The following is a 6,311-nucleotide window of genomic DNA, read 5'->3' on the forward strand; positions in this document are numbered from 1 at the left end:
CCAAAACAAATTATTGGCGATGAAAAAAAACTTCATCTTTACTAAATTTATTAGCAATGAAAATTTGATATTCATCACCAATAATTCTCATAAAAAAAAATTATTCACTAAAAAAAATTTCTCTAAAAAAATTTCATCCAAAAAAAATTATTGGCAATGGAAAAAAAATTCATCATTAATAAATTTATTAGCAATAAAAATTTTATTTTTATCATCAATAATTTCCATAAAAAAAAATCCCTGCTAAAAAATTTTTTTCTCTAAAAAATTTCATAAAAAAAAGTTATTGATGATGAAAATAAAAAAATTCATCATTAATAAATTTATTAGCAATGTAAATTTAATTTTTATCACCAATAATTTTTGCCAAAAAAATTTTTCCATGAAAAAATTTTCTTTCTAAAAAAATTTAAAGACTATTTGTGATGAAAATTTATTTTACATCGCTAATAATTAAATATATTTTTAATAATAATTTTATAAAAAAATAATTTTGAATTTTTTTAGCTAAGAAAATTTTCCATCCAAAAAATTTAACAATAAAAAATGATTTTAAAAAATTATTCATGATGTAAAATATAATTAATTCTCTTTAATCTAAAAAATTTTTGATCTAAAAAATTTTTTCAAAATAATTTCATCAAAAAATTATTTTTTTATTAATCAAAAAAATTTATATAAATAGTTAATTTATAATTTTTTCTTTAAAAAAGTTTTTTCTTTCAAAAAATTACATACATAAAAAATATAATTTTGATAAAAAGTTCAATTTACGTCGCTAATAATTATTGTAAGAACAGTTTTTCGACTTTCACAATGGAATGGGTGCTATGAGAGATCGATAGCTTTGAGGTCTTCAATTTTTAAGGAGCTCGTCTTCTTCTTAGAGTCTTTGTTCCAAAAATTAAAATACGAAAATATCATGAAATTATGTGAGCATCAAAGATCTAACAATTAACCAGAATCAAAGCAGACCTGTGGGTGGTGCAAGTTATGTTAAAGCACAAGCTTACATTTATGCTTTGCATTGCTTGAAAGATGGGTGCTCTTAGTGTTTGTCTTCTAATGATTGAAACTCTTATAGAGATACATTTGAGTGTCGATCGATGCGGAAAGTATGATACCTTTCAAGATCGCAGAAGTCATGCTAGAATGCATTGCTTAACTATATATAGTTTCTGCATGAAAGGAGACTTCTATCATGTAACTTAAGGTAGTCACTTCATCAGAAAGATTCATTGATATTACTAGTAATAGTGATAGTAATAAACAGATGAATTTTATGTCACAAATAAATGTATAGCTTATTTCATTCAAAAGAATCTATTTATTCTAATTCATAAATAATTTTTAATTTTTAATTTTTTTAAATTTTTTAACTACTGACGACAAAATTTTTTCATCAGAATAATAATTATTTATGATAAAAATTATATTTTTATCGTAAAAACTACTTATTTATGATAAAAAAGTTTCATCATAAATAGTGAGCAATTTTTAATTTTTTTAAAATTTTTAATTTTTTTAACTATTACGATGGAAATTATTTTTTATTATAAATAATCGATTATCTATGATAAAATATTTTCATCATAAATAATCGATAATTTTTAAATTTTTTATTTTTTTTGAAATATTGATGATGAAAATAATTTTATCATAAATAATCAAGTATTTATGATGAAAATTATTTTTTCATCATAAATACTCAATTATTTATATCACAATATTTTCATCATAAATAATTCATAATTTTTAAATTTTTTATTTTTTTAAAATATTGACAATGAAAATTTTTCATCGTAAATATTTGAGTATTTATGATAAAAAATATTTTTTATCATAAATACTCGATTATTTATGATGAAATATTTTCATCATAAATAATCTATAATTTTTAAATTTTTTAAATTTTTTATTTTTTTGAAATATTGATGATGAAAATATTTTCATCATAAATAATCAAGTATTTATGATAAAAATTATTTTTTATCATAAATACTTGATTATTTATGATGAAAATATTTTTATCACAAATAATCCATAATTTTTAATTTTTTTAAATTTTTTTTTATTTTTTTTAAATATTGATGATAAAAATTTTTCATCATAAATAATTGAGTATTTATGATAGAAATTTATTTTTATTATAAATATTTAATTATTTATGATGTAATATTTTTATCATAAATAATTTATAATTTTTAAATTTTTTAAATTTTTTATTTTTTTAAATATTGGTGACAAAATATTTTCATTAGAAATAAGTTTATTGTCAATGAAAAAATATTTTTTATCATAAATATTTAAATTATTTATAATAAAAATATTTTCATCATAAATATTTAAAAATTTTAATTTAAAATAAATGATGTATTATTTATGATAAAAATATTTATTACAAATAATTCATATTTATGTTGAATTTTTTTTTCATCACTGATAGGAAAGTATTTACGATAAAAAATAATTTTTATCATAAATATTTTATTATTTATGATGAAATTAATTTTTTATCATAAATATTATTATTAGTGATGAAAATAATTTTTATCGTAAATAATTCCATCACAAAAATACTCTTTTCTTGTAGTGATACCTTGACTCGCCATATTTTGGACAACAATCCAAATATTAATATTCTTTATAAAACAATGCACAATCATTCTTGTATGCATGTATTAGTGTATAATCTAGTCCAAGTTCACATATATACTTTTTTACCTCTAAATATGATTTTGAAAGTTTTTCACTATCCGATAATGCCTCCTTGATTAAGTTCAATATAAAGTCAATAGATTTTTGACTCCAACCAAACATGGTTTTATCATGGAGAAGTTTTATCAAGTACTCAAACTTCAAAAATTTCTTATAATTTGGATATAATGGCTCCTTGACTTCTCTCATTAGTTTTTCAAAATATCTATCATTTGTATTATCCGTAAGAGTTGTCAAAATATGCCCCTTCATATAAATCATCTAATATCTCATTTTATTTTTTAATTAATTTTTTTATTTTAAGAAAATATTTGTCGATGCAACATTTGCATAGGCAATAAGGCCTAATTGCCTATGCTACCCTCCCGCATAGGTAAATAGAAAAATTGATAACACTAATTTAACATTGATAAATAGTTTTACTTTTTATTAATTTTTTTTATTTTTGTAAACTATTTTTTGATGCTAATTTTGTGTTGGTAATTAATCTAATTATCTATGCAAGTGTAAAATGTAGGCAATTAGGACTTATTGCCTACATAACATTTGCATAGGCAAATATATTTTTAATTAATTTTTTTATTTTAAAAAAATATTTTTCGACCTAAAATTTGCATAGGCAATAAGTCCTAGTTGCCTATGCAAATTTGTGTAGGTAATTAGAGTAATTGCCGACAAAAAATTTTACATCGGCACATGATTTTTTTTTATTAATTTTTTATTTTCATAAAATATTTATTGATGCTAATTTTACGTCGGTAATTACTTAATTATCTATGCAAGAGGCAAGAGGAAAGCGTAGGCAATTAGGACTTATTGCCTATGTAAAATTTACGTAGATAAATATTTTTTAATTAATTTTTTTATTTTAAAAAAATATTTACTGACGTAAAATTTGCATACGCAATGAGTCATAATTGCCTACATTTTTTTCTTACATAGGTAATTAGAATAATTACCGACATAAAATTTTTCATTGACAAATGGTTTTACTTTTTATTAATTTTTTATTTTTATCAAATATTTATCGATGTTAATTGTGCATCGGTAATTATTCTAATTACCTATATAAGAGGAAAGCGTAGGCAATTAGGACTTATTGCCTACGTAAAATTTGCATAGATAAATATTTTTTAATTATTTTTTTATTTTTAAAAAAAATATTTGCCGACATAAAGTTTGTGTAGGCAATAAGGCCTAATTGTCTATGCTTTTTTTTGCGTAGATAATTAGATTAATTACTGATGCTGGTTTTGTATCCAAAAAAAATTTTTTAAAAATAAAAAATCAATACCACCTATTATCGATGCTTTGGTTTCAATATCGATGCTATATTTTTATTGATAATTATTTTTTATGATATATTTTAATAATAATAGCTAATTACTTTATTTTTTTATATTTATTATTTTGTGTAACTAATTGTGCTCTTTACCTACGTAAAAATTTAAGTAGATAAATCATGCATCGACAAAAATTTTATTTTTTATAGTGAGTACATTATAATATGATATTATGATATTATTATAAATTATTATAATATTATATATTATATTATTATATATAATATAATTATATTAATAAAATATATTATTATAATATATTATAATTTTCATATATTAATATATTACAATGTATTATAATATAGTAATATAATAATATAGTTAATATATTGTTATATAGAATAATATTTATATAATATATAATACATTATATTAATATAATATATAATGTTATATGATAATATAATAATAAGTTATTATAATATAATATAATATATTATTATATATAATAATATTATATTATATACTATATTATATTAATATAAGATATTAATATAATATAATGTATTATATTATAATATAATATAATATATAATATATTGTTACATATTATAGGATTTATATAATATATATTATAATTTATTATCATATACTATATTATTGTAATATAACATAGTTACTATAAAAATATAATAATAATATAATAATAGTATATTATATTATAATATATTATATCATATTATTATATATAATAAAGGGAGGGTGAGAGCTACCAGGGGAGGGGTGGAGAGATGGATTTTGTATGATTATTTTTAGAGATAATTTTGTCCAAATTTTTTTTTATAATATTACCAAATAAATGATAATTTGGATAGCCACCTCTCTCCAAGACAATCTAGATTATCTTCTGAGAGGTAATCTGAATTGCCATCCAAAATGCATACTAAATACAATAATCTAGTGGGCCCGTTTTAAATTGCCAGTAATCTGAATAGATTACCAGCTGTCAAACGCAACCTAAGAGTTCTATCGATTTTAGTTTTGGTTTGGTAGTTGTAGCATGAGGTCGGTTCGACAAGTATGGTGAGCGGAAAAGAATAGGTGGTGTTGGGGAGGAAAACTTCAAAGGCAAATATTTTTTTATTTTTTTCCTTCTATAGAATCAAACAAACAGATGTAACTATTGTGTCCCAAGTTTGAGGGCGGATGCTGTTGGGGATTATCCGTTTATGATCATCCCATAATTGGAGGATGGAGGTACAAGCTATCCATACTTGAAGATTATTTTGCTATACACTGCCAAATTGTTTTCCTCAAAATTCATTTATTTAGAGTTTTCTAAAGAAACCCCTCCTCTCTTTGCTCCCTTCTTATTTGCACTAAAGATCCTCCTCACAAATCAAAATACATCTCAAAATCACACTGCACTGATCCAAATCTTCTATGCTAATGCTTTCCTCCCTTCACTCTTAATCTGCATTGAAAGTGTTTAATTATCTTTTAATTTGCCAATCCAAGCTAGCTGAACTATAAGTTCACCTTAACATTGGCATCTCGATCCTTTTTCTCAACCTCAAATTACTTTTCTGCTTATCTCTAAGAAACAGTGGGCCCATGCCATACTTGACAAATGTATTACTATTTGATGTGAATATGGAGGAATTAGTAAGATCATCCCCCCCAGATTGATTGCAATAGGAGATATTTACAGTATAATTTTATAGAGTACAGTCATACAAAAGGCATACAGAAGGCATATATGCTTGACAAATGTAAGTTGCACGCCTCATTATGGTTGTGTATATGCTTGTACTTGTGTGCATGCATGTACGCCTGTGAGAGAGAGAGGTGAGTTTTTGATAATAGATATTATATTGGTTTCAATCAATTCAACCAACTTTTTCATTATGTTTTAGTAAAGCAATTAACGCAGAACAGTCTCGGTGTCAAAGAAATACAATGCATAAAGTACAAGTTAAAACATATTTTATTTAGATGAGAAAAAAAGATAATTGTCCATGTGAAATTTTATGTGTCTTAATTTTTTGAATTGTTTTCGCGCTAAATTAATATGATCGTCTATTTTATATTTAAAAAATAAAATGAATCATGATGGAATGATGAGCCTTCATCATTACGTGCTACCGTTTTCTTGTTGATGTCCTTGCATCACTTGATTGATATCTATCACTAAAAGAAGAGGGACATTGCACTGAAAGGTCCATGTCACAAATGGCAAAATCAAACAGACTCAACGCAATCTTCCAAAGCTCCAATCCCTCCGTGACATGCTGCAGAATCTCCAATGAC

Source organism: Elaeis guineensis, chromosome 10 (genome assembly GCF_000442705.2).
Source record: "Elaeis guineensis isolate ETL-2024a chromosome 10, EG11, whole genome shotgun sequence".
NCBI lineage: Eukaryota > Viridiplantae > Streptophyta > Magnoliopsida > Arecales > Arecaceae > Elaeis > Elaeis guineensis.